The sequence below is a fragment of the Coccinella septempunctata genome, chromosome 1, assembly GCF_907165205.1.
Source record: "Coccinella septempunctata chromosome 1, icCocSept1.1, whole genome shotgun sequence".
Lineage (NCBI taxonomy): Eukaryota > Metazoa > Arthropoda > Insecta > Coleoptera > Coccinellidae > Coccinella > Coccinella septempunctata.
The window spans coordinates 52,610,214-52,630,136 of NC_058189.1; the positions used below are offsets into that span (position 1 = coordinate 52,610,214).

The 19,923-nt window shown below is 35.6% G+C and overlaps 1 protein-coding gene across 2 annotated transcripts in view; it reads left to right on the plus strand.

Moving 5' to 3' along the window:
* LOC123322851 (frizzled-2) overlaps nt 1-19,923 on the plus strand; it is a 350,497-nt gene that overhangs the window by 239,106 nt on the left and 91,468 nt on the right. The window contains exon 1 of one of the 2 annotated variants that reach the window (XM_044910900.1): nt 19,303-19,563. The exons of the other annotated variant lie outside the window; for it this stretch is intronic. The gene's annotated coding sequence lies outside the window, so the exon portion shown is untranslated. Of the gene's footprint in view, nt 1-19,302; nt 19,564-19,923 lie in introns of those variants that run through there. 2 annotated transcript variants of the gene reach the window in all.

The following is a 19,923-nucleotide window of genomic DNA, read 5'->3' on the forward strand; positions in this document are numbered from 1 at the left end:
GATAGAGAAATATTATAATAATTGAGGTTAACACAGCGTGAAAAAAGAAAACCTGAGGAGAGAATGATTAGTTTTCCGCTTCGAGAAACTCTGAGAGTTGTAGAGTGGGGCTGCTGCGTCGGTCAATCAGCTCTTTTCGATGTACCATAAAATTTGCGTATATTCATAAGTTGACATATGGAACTAGTCAGTGGCTTATACAAGAGCAAGGTCGGAGGGGCATCGCTCAATTTTCAACAGTTGCACACATTCAAAAGAGGAATCATTGTTTCTTCAACGTTGACGTTGAGAATCTCCAAACATTATAGAGTGGAGTAAAATTCGACTTCTAGTTGTATGACCACAAGGATGCATCGGGTTTAGAAGTCAACCAATGAAGTATCTATTAAAACGCTGTTTTCAATTCAATGGAGGCAACACACTTTATATAATATTAAATATCGCCTAGCTTATTTCTCACTTGTGGACATACCTTCAATCAGCTCTAGAAATTAATTTACATAATTTCGGATCACCTCCTGTGTACTGGTTGAATAAACAGTGCTCATCGATCGATAACTCTTACAAATGTTGGGCTAAGAGAATGATTCACACTTTGCCAGAGTCGACTCTACTCAGCGCATAAGCTTAAATTATTTTTTACTTGATATGCTGGTCCGGAAGTGATGAAACACTATAACATTCTGGTTTTTCGAATGGAAATACCTAATTTTATGTGATATTCTAAATCTACATGAAATTCTCATTTCGAAATACCCTAACTGTAATCATTCATCCATACGTCTTTTTGACGTATATAGGACACTTTTTCTGGCAATTTATTTTAGTTGAATTGCCGAAAAAAATTTTTTTTCGAAAAACTGAGGAATCTTTGAAAACTTCGAGAATTCAATAAAACAAATCATAGGTACATTTATCGATTAGTTTGAATAAAACTCCTAGTTCAAAATTTTTGGGAGTTATCCACCGATCGAGCCCTGTGGACACCCTGTGTAATAACAGACCGCTATATAATCATGTCAATGTAGCCACCAGAGACCAATCATTCAATGACCTAAACCCTAAAAAAAAAAGTGAGATATGCCCCTTTCATCAAATCAAAATCGTCATCTACATATCCTCCCAAGAATTTTTGTTACTCCCTGAAACCACCAGCGATGTCTCTACATCTCAATCCAGCAGCCTTATGGAACGGAACAAGTGGTCGGGTCGGAACGATAATCATTAAATCATTTTCAACAATCATTCCATTCAGGTAAAACAATATTTATTTAATCCCGCATTTCTCTCACATAACGAGGTATACCAAGAGAGTAGGGTTGGGCAGGTAGGAGAAGAAGGCATGAAAACGCAATAAATAAACGAGATGCGAGGATAACAATGGTTAAATACGTCAATCTTGTACAATGACAGTCAAAATAGACCTACACGTATCCAGGGCCCGGAACGCGCCTCTCTCATAATTCATAACGAAACGTTTCCCTCTTATCTGATCCTGAGTGGGACTTTTCAAGTGTCCTCTCGTTATTTCTTATTTCGTCGTCCTTCTTTCAATTACAGTCGGAACACGTCGTTATAACCTGGAAATTTTTTCATTCGTAACGCCTTGCTCTTGGTCTGGTCTGAATTAGTGTGACACAACTATTATTGTTACACAAGCATCGGTATCATCTCCCCTTCTTTTCATTTAAAATTTATGTGATATCGCCGAAAAATTTATTTCTGCCGATAAAGCTGAAATAAAATTGAAGCCTTCAATTCATTTGAAAAGTTCACGTTTAAAACTAAAATAGTGGAAAAATATACTTCAATTACCTGGTTCGTCATGGGGTATTGATGTCATCACAATTCCTACGGCAGCTTTAGTCTTAGGTTTTCTGCTGCTGGGTACCTAGTGTTGTTCTGTTTGATTCAACAGTGCTCACGTCGATAAAATCGATACACCTCTCAATGAATCATCTATGAGAATTGGATTATTTGAACCACCAGATTTCCACCTTTGCATTGTTTGCCTTTCATGTGAACTAAACTCTAAAGCCCGTTTGCAACAGCCGAGAATTCTCTAGAGAATTTACTCGAAAATTCATGTGCCGTGAATTATTTACCGTTACATACGCACTTTCGGTAGAATTCTCTGTTCACTTGCATACAAAATAATCTCTGCCGTTTTGTTGCGCGAATTTTGTAGAGAATCCTCCAGAGAATTCTCGGCTGTTGCAAACGGGCTTTAGGCCTTTCCTTATAAAGTTACACGCTTTCAAAAATGAGTAAAAAAATTGCAGCTAAAGGAAAGACATTCTGTGGGTATGTTCTACCAATAAAAAGATTACCTATGATAGTTGGGGAGCCCAAGAGGAAAATTCGGGATTCGAGTATATCCCATCAGATTGATATAAGGGAGAATTCCTTCGACCTTGTAGAGTACCTCTACCAAAAATTAGAACTGTATATAGCAGAATAGCTAGCAATAGAAATTGTCTAGGACAGCCTGTCAGAATAGTAAAAAAAAAACAAGATCATTGTACATACTCAAGCGTGTCAGGTTGAGATATTTGTGTTTGATTGCATGTTGAACAGCATACATTCTCTTCATCTGACAATTGAAGCAAGATTAAAATGTGTGGAAGGGCGTCAAACTTGCAAATAAAAATGTCACTTGTACATTTTCGAGCGCAGTGGGTTTTTTCTTGTTTGGAAGTTAATTATTCAAGAATAACGGAAAAAATATAATCTGACAGTTTCAGCAAGCCGAAACAATTAAAATCGGCAATAAAGGTCACGAATATCAGTTTTTTTCGAATTATCTCTTCTCCTGGGCATTTTCGCATTCATTATAAATGTTGTAGAACATAACATTTTCTACAAATTTTGTCCGAAGCAAATTTTTCTACGTTAGAATGTTTTTGAGATATATGGCGATGAATGTACAGGATGGGCAAAATTCGTTGTGTACTGAAGGGATCTCGAGAACTACAGCAGCTAGAAGAAAACGGATGACACATTCTCGAGCTCTTTTTTCCTTACTATTCCAAATCTGAAAACAGATCCAGCCTAACGGTCATAGATTTTGAGTTATGAACGAAAATTGAGAAATTGTCATTTTCAATGAAACTGAATAACTCGCTTATTTGAATCGGTATTCGAAATCCGTTGTTACATTCTACAGGCACTTTTTATGAGGAATTCGAATATGATCAATTTTTTGATACAGTCATTTTCGAGATACGACAGGGATTTCCGATTTTTCAAATGTAAACTATAGTTGAAAGTTCTTTCAACTTGCAATTTCTTTGCTGATTTCAAAAATGTATCATATGTTGCTATTCACATGAATATAACAACAACCAAAAATTAATACTTTTTCCTGCTTTTCGATTCACTATTGCATTTTCAGAAGGCTGGCGTAACCTAGCGACCGTTGAAAATGCATTATGGTTCGTGAACTCCACATAATTCATGTGAACTCAAACCTTCTGTGATAGGCATCACTGACTGTAGAATAATTATTTCCTTTATATATCGAGATCTATATCCTTCGAAAGAGAGTAAAAGACTTTCGTCTGATTATTAGAAGGAAATTTATTCAATTATCGTTTTTCTATGCATGAAAGAAACTTAAAGAGTCAGTAATATCAATAAAATACGATAGCTATCTATAATTATGATTTTTACAAAAGTAAGATGAATTGTGAACAATCGTAAGATAAGCATGCCAAACATCGCGAGAACAAACGATGGCAAATTAATCATCGAAATATTTATTCAGCAATCCGTGATTCTAATCATAGAGGCTCAGGTTCACAAAATATAATGCATATTCAACGGTTGCTATGGTAAGCCAGCCTACTTATAATTCAACAGAGAATCGAAAAGCAGGAAAAATTTGAATTTTTTCTCGTGTAACCTTCATGTGAATAGGGACATATGATACATTTTTGAAATCAGCAAAAAAATTGCAGCAAGATGAAAGAACTCTCAACCATAGTTTTTATTTGAAAAATCAGAAATCCCTGTCGTATCTCGAAAATGACTGGATCAAAAAATTTATTCATATCATATTCGAATTCTTCATAAAAAAGTGCCTGTAGAATGTAACAACGGATTTCGAATACGAGTTCAAATAAGCGAGTTATTCAGCTTCATTGATAATGACAATTTTCCAATTTTCGTTCATAACTCAAAATCTATGAACGTAAGGATATTTGCCCACCCTGTACAGGGTGGGCAAATTTCGATGTTTCAGCACTACAGCTTCCAAACCAGAGGAGATAGACAAAATCTGATACCCCATTCTTTTTTTCTGAGAAACTAACAAGATTAGTAGTCATTTTTGGCCAATTTTTTTTGTTTTCGAGTTATAAGCGAAAATTGGAAAAATGGCGATATCGAAATGAATTTATATCTCCGCTAATACTGATGATAGAGCTCTGAAATGAAAACATTATACAGGCACTTTTTTAAGTAGAATCCAGTGGCGTGCTTGCCTTTTTAGCAGGACTTTTAATTACGAAGCTATGACCATAAGTTATGTTTTTTTGAATAGGAACACTAGATTTCTGTGCAATTTTTTGAAAGCTTAATTTTTACTGATTCCAAAAATATATAACATATCATATGGTTTCTATCAATATAAATAATAGAAAATGGTCAAAAACTTATTTTCTCAATATTTCTATGGTTTCTACTTTTGATGAGAATAGAAAAATGTAGCATATTATGATTACCACAGTCTCCTTCTATTAGTTCTTTCATTTCTATGCTTCTTGCTCAATTTCTCTAAGATTGAAATTTTGTGAAAATTGGTAAAAAGCATATAGAAAGAATGACATTGCCGGAAGAAGACTGCTCTTGTTATGGGAAGTTCTATTTTTCTGTGTTCGTCAAAAGTTGAAACCACTGAAATATTGAGAAAATAGGTATTTGACCATTTTCTATTATTTATATTGATACAAACCATATGATGTTATATATTTTTGAAATCAGTGAAAATTAAGCTTTAAAAAAATTGCATAGAAATCTAGTGTTCCCATTTAAAAAAACATAACTTTGGGTCATAGCTTCGTAATTAAAAATCCTGCTTGAAAGGCAAGCACGCCACTGGATTCTACTTAAAAAAGTGCCTGTATGATATTTTAATTTCAGAGCTCTATCATCAGTATCAGCGGAGATATAAATTTATTTCGAAATCGCCATTTTTCCAATGTTCGCTTATAACTCGAAAACAAAAGAAGGTGGCCAAAAATGACTACTACTCTTGTTAGTTTCTCAGAAAAAGAGAACGAGAATGGGGTATCAGATTTTGTCTATCTCCACTGGTTTGAAAGCTGTAGTGCTAAAACATCGAAATTTGCCCACCCTGTACTGTATACCAACGAAGAAATCCAATTCGTTCCATCAAATTCAGAACCGTTCCATTTCTCGTTTTTCCAGCATCCTCTCGTTAAATGGATTTCTTCTTATCGCGAGGACCTAATGAGCGCCCATTCCTTTTCCAGCCCGATCGATGACCACAAATAACATCGCCCGTACTCGGTGATCCGTGCATATCGCAGTTCTGGGACCCGGATTTCGTCGCAGAATGTCGAATGTCGTCGTGCGGCATCCGCCAACTTACTCGCGGATCGGAAAATCGCGCTCGAAAAAGTTTGCACGCGAGCCAGTCCCGGACAGTAACATCGGGCGAATAGAACGAGCAAATAAACGCTCTCTGCATGTTTCACGAGTGTCGAGGATGTAAAAAAAAAACGTTAATTAAATCGCGGAGTTTACTGCTTCGTAAACACATTAAAGGCTGTTCTGTCGACCGCGCGACTACCATGACGTTGATACATTTTAGATTAAATGGAGTTATCGCCCACTACTAGCGACAGTTTAGGTTTTAATTCCCATTTTTATGGGCCATCTGGTCGGAATGAGCATGATGTTTCGATTATTTCTGGTCCGATTGAATTATGGGCGGTTGTAGGAATTATCCGACGGAGTTTACAGGAATTTTCCCGAATTATTGCAGTTCGAAATACACTGCGCAAAAAAATTAACGCACATTCTGAAAATCCCAATTTTAATGAAAGTTAACTCATCATTAACTTTATAACTTATTTTTTATGTTCTCTCGGGAAGGTTTTGAACGAAACAAGACACATTAAATGGAAGAAAAATTCAGGATTTCACCGAATCTTATGTGAAAGAAGAGAAATGAACAATTTTCAAAATACTGAAATGCTGATAAGTGATTTAATACTTGGTATTTCCACCCTTGCGTTAATTACAGCTCGACAACGACGGTTCATACTCAAAATGACTGATCTTGAAATGTTCTGATCTAATCCTTCCCAGATTTCTACGAGTTGGATTCCTAAGTCATTAAGAGTGGCTGGATGATTTTCTGAACTTCTCAGCCTTCTATTGAGGTTGTCCCAAACCTGCTCAATCGGATTGAGATCTGGACTTCTTGGTGGTCATTCCATTCGAGAGACTTCAACCTCTTCAAGGTACTCCTGAATGATGCGCGCACGATGGGGTCTGGCATTATCGTCCATAAAAATGAAATTGTCACCAATGTATGGGGCAAATGGCACTACATGCTCTTCAAGAATGTTCCTTATATATTTATCAGCATTCATAGCTCCATTATCAACGACCACTAGGTCTGTGCGAGAAGTCAAAGATATTCCACCCCATACCATAATCGATTCTCCCCCGAAACCAGTAGTATTCAGGAAATTGCACTGAGCATATCTTTAATGTGGACATCTGTATACAAGGGTAGAGGCAGAATCTAGACTCATCTGTGAAGAGAACCCTTTCCCAATCGGCCTGTTCCCAATGGATATGGTCTCTCGCAAAATCCAAACGCGCCCTTCGATGGGCTGGGGTAAGAGCTGGGCCTCTTGCCGCTACACGAGGCCTTAAATCATATTCTCTGAGGCGATTTCTTATTGTCTGAGTGCTAATTTGCACCTCATGAGTTTGCTCATGCTGAATTTGAAGGAGGCGAGCGGTTGCAAACCGTTGTCTCAACGAAGAAACTCTCAAGTAACGTTCTTGAATGGAAGTTGTTACCCGTGGTCTACCCTGTCCTGGTCTTCGGACAAACTACCGCTTGGGCACATTCCTCTTGGGTCAAATTGCGTGTTTCGCGTTGCATAGCGATCGAGTGTAGAAAATCAAACGAAAGAAAAACTATTGATCACTAGAATTGATCGAGAACAACTGATTTTAGAATGGGGCCAATACATTCAAAATCTGATAATATCATCTTTTTTTATTCCTGCTGGGCTTCAATACATCTGTATTGAAGAAAACCGTTGAAAGTGGATAACATATGCATGCATAATTCTGATAAAAATAATTATCATTGAGAACACCCTCAGTTGTAGAATAAATTTGAGATTTCCATAATATGCCTTAGTTTTTTTGCGCAGTGTAGTAGATCCTTTCGTCAGTTTCTCAGTGTAGTTTAATCTACACTACACTTTGCATCAGCTGATTTTCAGTGTAATTACGCAACCGAATGAAAAAAACAATGACATTAGGTTGTCACGCTCATAGACTAATAATGTTGAAGATAACCCAAAAAATCCTGTACAGGGTGGGCAAAATTCGTTGTCTACTGAGGGGATCTCGAGAACTATAGCAGCTAGAAGAAAACGGATGACACATTCTTGAACTCTTCTTTCATGACTAATCCAAAAAATGTGTCATTCGTTTTCTTCTAGCTGCTATAGTTCTTGAGATCCTCTCAGAAGACAACGAATTTTGCCCACCCTGTACTACTTTCACAGTTTATGTTTTGAGACGAGTAGATTTCGAACTAAAAAATCCACCATACTTCTACCAGGTTTTTCATTGTTAACTACCTTCTGTAGGTTAGGGGATCTTTAATCGGATCCCCCAATTGTAAGAAATAACATCGCAGTTTATTCTCTTCAGAATGGTAAAAGTTTCTTCAAATGGAAGACTTTGAAAATAACCTTTTTCCAGAAAATTTTGCGTTTTTTCTGCGAAAACATTTTGAATAGAAAATAAATGCATCTCCACCCAAATATCTTGAAGAATTGTTACCAGCAATTGGGGAACAATCGGTTATCATCATCGGCAATTCTTCACCTTCACTCTTGAAATTATGCCGCATAAATTTATAAATCTATTTATGTCTTGCTCATGGCTCGATGTCATTTTCAGTGTTTTCGAAAATTAACGAAATTGATCTTTTTCAAGTGATAACTGTGGCGCACTCTCTCATTATCAGGAGTGGCTTTGTTTGCTAGGAGAATGGAGGTGGGTACATGAAGTCATAGCCGTCTTTAAGGACGTCTCTATAGACGGCTGTGATGAAGTCCTCCAAATAGTTTCATAAGAATTTGTCGTCGTCCAACAAGAATTTTCAGATCCTTAGGATTTTGCAGAAATTCGTGTTCTGTGGGACATGTTTCATCTGAGACACCCTCTTTATAAAATATTCAATAAGCATGTGCTGATAGTTAATGAATTATTATTATTGTTTCAATAATAACTCAACGAAACTTCTTCGATGCAGCTGTTTTTCCAAAATCCTTGAAACCTTAGTCGTAATTTTGATTTCCATTCCCAGAATTCCATGAATAATAAACCAAAACCTGTATAATCAAATGAAAATGTCCAGGATCTCATAAAATAATATGGCTATTACAAAATAAAATATCAAAGTTGACCGGGAACACGTCCAACTCAAATATCCGTACATATCTCGATATAATCAACTTCGAAACGATATCAGGTTCTCTGCCATAAATAAAAAGACGCGGCAAATGTTCAAAACTTATTTTGACAATCCCCATTTCACTTGGCATCTTTACGACCGCGGTCGGTGTCTTGAAAAAGATTCGGAGCACCTTCCTATACATGAAATAGAAACCTTCTATGTCGACTCAAGCTGTGAATTCGACGATGTGGTCTCCTCTTCATGCTCGGATAAAACCAGAATCCACGTCCGTGAGTTATAACTGCGACAAATTTCTTTATAATCCTTGGAACTCGTAGGCAGCGGTTTCCCTGGGTCCGCTTGGCATTCTGGACATGTCTACTGCCTTGTTTAGGTAATTTTATGTCGTAATTAATTTTCTTCTTTGTTCGCCTTGGCGACGACGGTGTGAATCGGATTATTTATGGAACGTGGTTCGTCGATATTTTGGCGATGCTGTCCAGAGTGAGATCTGAAAGAGGGCGTTTCATTATTTATACTGCCACACCAGGATTATTTTGAATAAGCAAACACTGACTTCAAAAAATAACAGTAGAGAAATAGGAAATGGGGAATTCTCCTCAATTTGGGTTATCACTGCATATGCAAGTTTAAACTGAATAATTATGAGTTTCATTCATGATTTTTTCAAATTCACCGCGGAAACTAGTCTAAATCATCCTTCAAATATGGGGTTTTAAAATTTAAATCGCTTTGTGCGGAGTTAACGCACTGTGGCAACAGCGCAAACAAGACAATGAAAAGAACAATGTCCGATCAGCTTGTTTATAAAATAACAGCTGTTGATCTACAGGCGCGTACTTACTGGCGAGCTTCAACTGCAACCTGCCATAAAAATCCCATAAAATTTTACGACCTTCCTCGTTCGTCGCCGACTTCATAGACAGCCATCTTTGTCTATCTCATCAAGATAATATATTTGTTGTCCTTTATTATCAAGGCATATTTCAGTCGATGTTGCCAACTTGTGCAATTCACATGAAACGCTTTAAATTTTAAATACCCAATTTTGGAATGGTTATTTCAAAATGTGACGTTTCAAAGATATTTCATAAAAAATACATCATTTTCGTCAAAAGAAGTATTCCCTATTGAAAGATAAATTAGCTCATATTTCAGGGTGTCCCAACCAAAACTCTCATAAAAAACCTTATACAGGGTGTTTTACGAGCGGTTGGTCATAGCCTTTCAGAAAAAATGCTTCTTTTGTATCCAAAGGCAATTTGTGGGCTCGTTAACTTCCAATAGTCCTTCGAGATGGCTCTGATCATCAGGACAGAACTCAAAATATTGACTTTTATTCTTCAAATATCAAAATCTACAGGGTTTCTGTAAACAAATGCGAAGGACTTAGGGAGATGTTTCCTCGATGAAAATAAGCAGGGGTTGTTCCTATAGATTTTTTTTCGAAATCTACCTCCCTCTCAATATACAGCCTTTGGAAGGCGATTACGAGTTGACAGTTTTTATTTTTTTTTAGTGGTTCTAAAAAACTCTGAGTTATAAAACTATACATAATATGAAGCACTAAGTAGATTTTACTCACTCCATTTTTTTAGATCTCATAACTTTATTAAAGGGTTGAAAATAACAACCCCTAATGATTTTCTTTCAAAAATTGTTTTCGTGGGATAGATTTTCGAAAAATGAAATTCTCTCAAGGTTTCCCATTCAATTCTTCAGAAAAAAAGTCTCTTGCGAAATTTCTATACAGTCGATACTTTTCTCGGAATGAATAAAAACTTACAAGCAGTTCTGATACTGTTCATTCCATATCATCGTATAAGTGTTCCATAGAATGACTACATCCCGCTCAAATACATGCATCAATTCTCTGCCTCATAGACCTTCGTATAACAATTTTTGGAGGAAAATCATAAGGGGTTTTTATTTTCAACCCCTAATAACGAAGTTATGAGATTTGAAAAAATTGTGTGAGTAACATCTACTTAGTGCTTCATATTATGTAGTTTTAGGACTCAGTGTTTTTTAGAACCCGTAAAAAAATTAAAAACTGTCAACTCGTCATCGCCTTTCAAAGGCTGTATCTTGGAAGGGAGTACGATTTCTAAAAAAATTTATAGAAACTACCCCTGCCTATTTTCATCGAGGAAACGTCCCCCTAAGTCCTTCGCATTTGTTTACAGACACCCTGTAGATTTTGATATTTGAAAAATAAATGTCAATATTTTGAGTTCTGCCCTGATGATCTGAGCCATCTCGAAGGACTATTGGAAGTTAACGAGCCCACAAATTGTCTTTTGGTACAAAAGAAGCAACTTTTCTGAAAAGTTATGACTAACCGGTCGTGTATTAGGTTTTTTATGAGTGTTTTGGTTGGGACACTCTGAGCTATGAGCTAATTTATCTCTTAATTTCGTATGTATCTATAGTTATATCATCATAGGAAATCATAGACATTTTCAAAGTCAGTGTTTGTTTGCTTAATTAACTAAATAATTGAACCGTATTCTCAAAAATGAACATGCAATATAATTTCGTTCGTTCGTTTCTCTTTTTTTACATGTGTGCCACGCGAAGTGAAAATTGAATTTGATTGACAAAAATCCCTTTTTTTCAATTCCGAAAAGAAAAGTTCTTCAACTTATCCAGAAAATATAGATTTTAAGATTTGTAAGATAAATCTCAATATTCTGAGCACTGTCCTGATTGTCTTAAAATTGCATCTTCCATCTTATTATTGGAATTATGGGAAGTCAACGAGTATACAAAATTTCATTAAAATCGGACCACTCATCACTATCACGTTATAGTTATCGAAAATACAGGCCAAAATTAATAAATTTCCTCGTATTTCCGAAACTAATGGCCTAAAAGTACAAAAGAAGCAACTTTCGAGAAAGGCCTAGATGAGATGCATTCACCACCAGCCTATGGCCAACTATACTCGTAAAACAGCCTGTATGTATAACTGTTCAGACAATTGATTTTCATACATCTCAACAGCTCTATCATAAAACTCTTCTTGTTCAATTGTTCAAGATTCGATAATGACATACAGCCTGTATATCAAGGTGATTCTTTTTTTTCGAATCATTGTTTCAAATTTAAAAATTATAATGGACGAATTGTTTTTTTTTTAATTGCTGTAGAAAATTCATTTGGCGATTTCCTTCAGTAAATTTAACATATTATTATGTAATATAATTTATAGTAAGACAAAAGTTAACATATATGGGGTGTCGTTGTTGATCTCTGGGTATAAGGCGTGCATCTCAAGAACTGAATATATTGCAGTGATGATGAAAGATTTTATGGTTTCTGAAGCAGGAAATCGTGAAACATGTAACCCTGATATATACACTCGAGGCTCACAGAAAATCTACGTTGACAGATAAGGGTTCATTTCGTGAGAAACTTGTCTGAAAACCTTAAAATAGTTCGTTTATGAATTAGTTGACAAGAACATAAATTGAACAAGAAGTATATTGGGGGTGGAAATGGGCGCCAACACAATTAGCTGTGAAAATCACTAAAGATTTCTGAGACATATTTTGAACAAGTATTCGGACCTATTCGAAACCAGTGGTAATATTTTCAAGACATTCTTCATTAACATTCACCCAATTCATAATAAGTGATAGGAATTTCCTTCGTTTAATAGTAATTCTATAATATGAAGGTTTGAATCACTGGAAATGGACTATTCTACCCAAATTTCCTTCGACACTTGTATTCGATTTCCGAATTTTTTTCTGTTTGGAAAAATGTCTTTAGAATTCACTAGGAATAGATAAATGGCTGCATATATCCTGAAAGTTTTGAAATGAGGATCAGTTGAATTCCTGATGGAATATCATATGTATTATAAGGGTAGAAATGCCCAGGCATTTCTAAATATTCTCCCACGAGCAGCGCACCAGTATCATCCCCGAAAGGGTATTTGGAGGAGGACGCTGCCTACCCTAATTCGTTTTTGAGCTCGACGTCCACGATTATAATCCGACAACCGTTGAACTGTTATTGAAAGCCCTCAATACTCAAGAGTGTAGTTAAGGCGAATTCATATCAAATTTGTTCAAATATTCATCCTAAATCAACCGACCTGAATAAATCGTTCCTTATAATATGTTCTTATCCAGTTATGTATGATTTTTCTATTTTGCTAACTTTCTCATCTTGATGTTCCTAGAAATGGTTCATGGTTAGCGTCTCTCAGTAGAGACTGAATAATCAATCCGAAATTAACATTCTGCACATTTCTTAACAACACAGGATTAAAAAAAGTAAATCTACCTGCGGAGTGGATCAAAGGATCAATATATTCAATAAATTGGTGTCAAAAATCTTATCCGTTTATCGATGTAAACAAATGACAATGATTTCTCTTGAGTTATCATAGAAAAACCGATCTTCACGTTATGCAAGACTTACGTATTATCCACATCAAGTGTTATCTCCTGGCACTAATAATCTGCAAATGCTGTGTGACAGGAAGAATATAAAATATACACATACGACCTTGTGGTCAAGGCGTATCGCAAATTATGTCCACCATATCCGCCAGTATCTCATATTTTTAACACTTGGAGGATGAAAATCGCAAGTCGTTGACACCCCGGTAGATATAGGGACCGGAAATTATCACGTATGTCTCTGATATTGACTAATATTTCCATAGAGACCCATTTCGTGAATGGAAATTTATTCATTCGGCCTCTCCGTTTTTCCTCCCTTAGTTGACAGCGTTGCAAGGATTTTTTTGCATGGATTGATACTCACCTACTAAAAAGATTGATACGCTCTTGAATTTTCGATTCAGTTGAGATATCTTGTAGGGGGAATGCGGGAGACTTGCTCAGGTAGGAGACTTGAACCACCTCAAATATTTCAATTCAAATTTTGCGCTACCGGTATCGTAAATAGCTTGCGACATACTCGTAACAAGGCACAAACAGTGTCGGCTCCTGAACAGTTCGGGAGTGAGAGGGTTGAACGTGGTTTTGTTGTTATGAAGTAAGAAAATGAAAAATTTTCGTTTGTTACACTGTCTGAAACGTTCAATAGGTGCGTGGTGTTATTTAGTTTTATTGCTTTCATTGATTGATATTGTTTTACAAACGATAAGCCTTTTTAATAATAGTTGTAAAAGTTTCAAGAAAACATCTGTTGAATAGACTTAAATGAAGTGCGGGAGACTTGGCCCATGCTATCATTGGGAGACATAATCAGTGGTCCAAGTTTCCAGCACTGAGCTTAGATAATACATTGCTTCAAAAAACGAAAATTGAATTATAGAAATAAATATAAAAAAAATATACAAAGCTTCAAAAAAGTAAAAAACATATCGGAAATAAGTGAGAGTGACTCTGAGATAGAAAATATGTATTTCATGCGCTGATATATCTGATGATGAAAACCTTGACGTAGACAAACGTTGGTCATGGGAAATTGTTTTCTTTCAATGTTTTTTCTGACAAAAAAACTTATGGTCAAGTCCCAAATATAATGAGGAATACTCCGTCTGACGAAAATGATATTTTTTATGAAATATCTTTGGAAAGTCACATTTTGAAATAACCATTTCAACCGCTTAAAAAAAATTATTTTAAGTACTTGAAAATTAAAAATGGGTATTTAAAATTCAAAGTATTTCGTTTCTATTGCACAAGTTAGCAACATCGACTGAAATATGCTTTGACAATAAAGGACAACAAATACACTATCTTGATGAGAAAGACAAAATGGCTCTCTATGAAGTCCGCGGCGAACGAGGAAGGTCGTAAAATTTTATGGGATTTTTATGGCCGGTTGCTGTTGAGGCTCGCCAGTGAGTAAGCGCCTTATGATGGTTGTAAATCAACAGCTGTTATTTTATGAACAAACCACAATTTTTATTTTCTAGTAGGCGCTGTTGCCAAATCGTAAACTAGAAACGAAGCGTTTTAAATTTTAAACCCTCATATTTGAAGAATGATTTTGAATAGTTTCCGCGGTTCATTTGAAAAATTCATGAATGAAACTCATAATTATTCAGTTCAAGATTGCATATGCTGTGATAACCTAAATTGTGGAGAATTCCCCATTATTCATTGATGTGAACATACCATACCACAAAAATACCAGAAACTCAAAGATCCCGACTCTTAAAGTAAGTTGAACGCTTAAAATGCTCGTTGAATAATATAGTATAGTAATATACTATTTGTTCCCTATGAAAGTTTATCAGTTTACGTATACTCCATTCACTTTTATTTTAGCAGTGGGTTGGCCATGGAAATTTGACACATTTCACTCTGTATAGTACGAAAATGTGGGGTTATGACGCTTGTCAAAACATTTTTGGGTTTTAGATCAACGCTATGTTGCCCGTTCTACGTGAAAGTTTCTGTTATTATGTATTTTATCACAATGTCGAATCTCTTCGGAGAATATGTGACGAACATAATTGAAGTTTATACAAACTGATTGAAGGCATACCAAATCCAGTTATTTGCATGGAAAATACAAGAGATCAGTATAATATCATAATATGCACTAGCTTGAGGAGAGTTAATGTTCGTTATCTTCTTTGGCTAAAGTTTGAATACGTTACATCTGTTATAGATTTCAAAAATATTAACCCGAAGATGAAATGCATATGATGCAGTGGTTGGAAATGGGTATCTCTCGAAGGAATTAACAGATAATTACAAGAATGTTAAATTCTTCAACAAAAATCATCTTGCATTAATATAAGTAAAAGGAATCAATGGAAGTTTCAAGTCAAGATGGATTTCACCTGGCGCGTATTTGTTGCTGTTCCTCTTAATACATTGATATAATAATAATATTTAGGTATTTATTGGTACCTTAAGACATTTACAATGTATGGGACAAGTCAAATGAAAAATAGAAAAATCAATTTTCGGGAACTTATTCTACGTTGACATTCATCGAAAATCCTGTAGTAAACTTTTCGCATTAATTCACTCAAACATAAAATTCTCAAATGCCACAACTTTTTTGAGTCTCCCAATAGAAGGAAATTCTTTGTCATCCTCTTCATTCACAATCTTTCTGATTGTGGAAATATTCAGCTGAAATATAAGTCATTCAGATGAAACATTATATAAATTGTCTTACATTGAATATGTTCGCTACCGTCTGACGAATTGTGGATTTTAGAATATCAGGGTATAAATATTTGAATGAGCGGACCTGAATTCTAAATAGCACTTCCTGAAACCCTGTCTCTTTTTTCAATCACTTTCGGCATTTTCGTAATAAAAATTGATATATTAGTTGTGGCAACGGCGTTATGACATTAACGACATTTCATGAGTGCCAACCTTACTCCGTTCTAGTTACAAAAACTGGAGAGTGCTAAAATAAATGTGAATGGAGTATAGGTATAGAGTAGAACGCAGATTTCCTAGATCCCATTGCGTAATGCATCTCAATTCATAAAAATATTTCTAGCGAAATGATCTTCATATACCTACTATGAGCATATAAGTAATTATAAATGGCATAAGAAGTTAGCGTAGTGTTTCTTTCGCCTTCATGAATCGCGGTCGACACCTAGAAAACCATACATCCCTTTTTCTCCGGCATTCTCGGGGATCGTTTCCTGAAGCCGAGGAAATGTATGAGGTAAGCACTGGAGCTTTTATTTTGAATGACGAAGTGTTTTCCCCGGTAATTTCCAGAACGACGCCCCGAAAACAGGATAGACGCTACGCGTCGGGAGTCGGGATATAAAACCCAAAGGGAACGAACAGTTCCGAGTCCTAATACGAAATATCACTTGCGAGGTTGCCGATTCGTTCGGTCAAAATTCCCCCCGTGGATATATTTTCCACAATCCAACACAATTTAGGATTTAGGATCTTCGATAGAGAATGATCATTGTTTGAGTTTATGATCTGCATCCTGAATATTATTTTCCTTGTGCATGTCCACGGTAGCCATTCCATAATAAAAAGAAATGCAAGAATAATTATAGTAGATATGTGTAAACAAATATTTAGGTAAATTCCAACTTTTATGTTGCTGTTATCATTCTCTGGAATTGTCGTCGTCTTTCACTTTTTCAGTGGAGCATCTTGAATTTGATTGGTTATTTTCTTTCACAAAAAACATTCTTTATTTTACATATTCTTATTATTCATTTCACCGGAAAATTAAACCCTGAAAACTTGTGAGTTATTCGTGAAAGAATTGCTCACTCAGCTCATTTGATTCGTGATCCTCGAAAAAATCCTACAGGAACTTCTCAATTATTTTGCAATAAATAATTATACAGGGTGAGTCTTCGACTCGTAAAAATATTTTAACAGTAGATTCTTGAGGTCATAAGAAACACTTTTTCCCTCTAAGATTTTTTCCGATTCGGCCCTGATAAAAATGAATAGCCATTTTGAGCTGTGCCATTCCTGGAAAAACTAGCTAAATCTGTGACACTACACATCTGTGGATGTTTTAAAAAGATTTGCATTCGGTCAAATTACCCAATTTTTCGATTTTCAGAGTAGTCTTTTTTTAATTTTTGAGCATCAAATTACTCGAATAAGTATGGCGCATTATACAAAAAAATGTGAAGAATACTTTTATTTCACAAAACGTTCAAATATTGATTAGACAACGTCTTAATTAGTTTCAAGAGTTGGGTTCTCTGAATTTTTGGTACTTTATAATACGTTATGTTCATAATGAGAAAACTGAAAGATGTGGGTGAAATCTTGTGTTCAAAAAAGATTCATCAAATTAATAAAAAATTATATGCCGAAATTCATTTCATTTGATCAAATCGTTTGTGAGATACAACTAAAAATTATAATTAAAAATAACATTTTTCAACAGCCTGTATCTTTTAAACCTACTGATTCGGAAAAATGGTATGGGAAAAAAGTATTTCTTTCGACCTCAAAAATCTGCTCACTGTTAAAATATTTGTACGAGTCAAAGACCCTGTATAGTTCAATAATTAATCAAGTCTTATCCTTAGTAACAATTCGGTTTAAGAAGTATACATCGTTTTCAAATCGAGCACTGATCGAACGCTTCTACACTTGCACGCTTTCGGTCAACATTCAAACATTTGGGGATCCATTTTGCAGCAATTTTTCTTTTGTCCAAATTGACGTAAACTATATGATAAACGCGTTCGTATGAATTATTCGGTGCTTCAGATATCCGTTTTAGCCCAATTCGACGGTCTGATAAAATCATGTCATGAATTGCATCGACATTTTCGGGGACTGACACAAAAACTGGTCTTCCCGATCGGTCATCGACTTCAATGGAAAATTTACCTCTTTTGAAGCTTGCAGTCCAATTTTCCACAGTCGCATAGGAAGGACATTGATCACCAACGGTATTAAGCATATCTTCGTAAATCTGCTAACCTCTTAACCCTTTTAAATATAGGTACTTGATAATGGCTCGATACTCCAATTTTTCGATTTTCACAATTTCGATGGAAATCTTCTTTCTTTTAATTTATTGCGTAACTCTGGTTTACTTTTTTGTCCTCAAACTTCACACTGACACTTCTAATGAGTTATTGTTCGTTGCTATGGTAACGCAATATTTCTTTTATGCATAGAACTCCATCTAGGCTAACTAGATATCAATACATTCTCGTATCCCTGAATATTGTGATTCAAAATTAGTGACATCATAAATATGTTAAATAGACTATATTCATCAATGATTCATCCATAAAGAAATTTTTACATGCATATCCTGAAGAAGGAAATAACAATAGGGAATACTCCTTCTGACGAAAATGATGTATTTTTTATGAAATATCTTTGAAACGTCACATTTTGAAAGAACCATTTCAACCGTTTCCCAAAAAAATTATTTTAAGCACTTAAAAATGAAAATTAAAAATGGGTATTTAAAGTTTAAAGCGTTTTGTGAGAATTGCTCAAGCTGGCAACATCGACTGAAATATGCCTTGATAATAAAGGACAACAAATGCATTATCTTGATGAGATAGACAAAGATGGCTGTCTATGAAGTCTGCGACGAACGAGGAAGGTCGTAAAATTTTATGGGATTTTTATGGCCGGTTGAGGTTGAAGCTCGCCAGTAAGTACGCGCCTGTAGATCAACAGCTGTTATTTTATAAACAAGCTGATCGGACATTGTTCTTTTCATTGTCTTGTATGCGCTGTTGCCAAATGGTAAACTCCGCACAAAGCAATTTAAATTTTAAAACCCCATATTTGAAGGATGATTTTGAATAGTTTCCGCGGTGAATTTGAAAAAATCATGAATGAAACTCATAATTATTCGGTTTAAACTTGCATATGCAGTGATAACCCAAATTGAGGAGAATTCCCCATTTCCGAAAGCTTGGCCAAAACAATAAAGAGGCAATAATCTTTTATTATATTCGAAAATTAATCGATTTAGGAATTCACTAAATTTGTTTTTCGATATTCTCTCTTCAGCTTAATGAATTTGCCAATAACCCTAACCTAACCTTATAATTTGAGCAATATTCCCCCATTTGGCAACCGTGTGCGATCGGCACGATCCGGACGGCTCCGGCGCTATTCGCGTCATCTCTCTCGGTCCCGCTATCTCACGTGCTTTCGGCGCATCGAGTGGAAACGCACGCTATTTCCCTCGCCTCGTTAGTTTACGTCGCTCAGTTTTGGTCCTGCATCTGAGTGATACGCGCGTCAGTATCCAGTCGTGTGACCGAAGACGATTTTTCGAACTTTTCTTCCAACTTTTGTGTCAGTGACGAGCCGTTCAGGTGAACAGCAGTGATTCGACTGTGTTATCGAGGAATCGTATCCGTTCAATGTGTACACACTATGTAACTGTGGATTAATTTCGAATTGCACCGAATTTATCAGGTTGGTTATTTTGGAATGAACGCAAGTAATGCAGCGATCTAGATTTCGCTGTTATTGTGTCATTACAAATCTGATCTCGCAATCGTTCATCGTCACTTTGATGTTGGGAAAAGGGATCGTTTTACTAGAGATACTAATAAAACTGAATATAAACAAATCTGTGTAACCTTGGCCTTATTTATCGAGATGAAAGTTTCCAAATATATCGATACAAATATGTATTTTTATTTGTTATCGATGTTGTGACCTTTGAGAACGATTGTTTCTTGCGGTAGTCAGGAATCACTGAATATTGAAGACAATGTTGTCAATCAAAATTTATGATTTTTTATTCTATTTCATTTCACCACCAACATGACT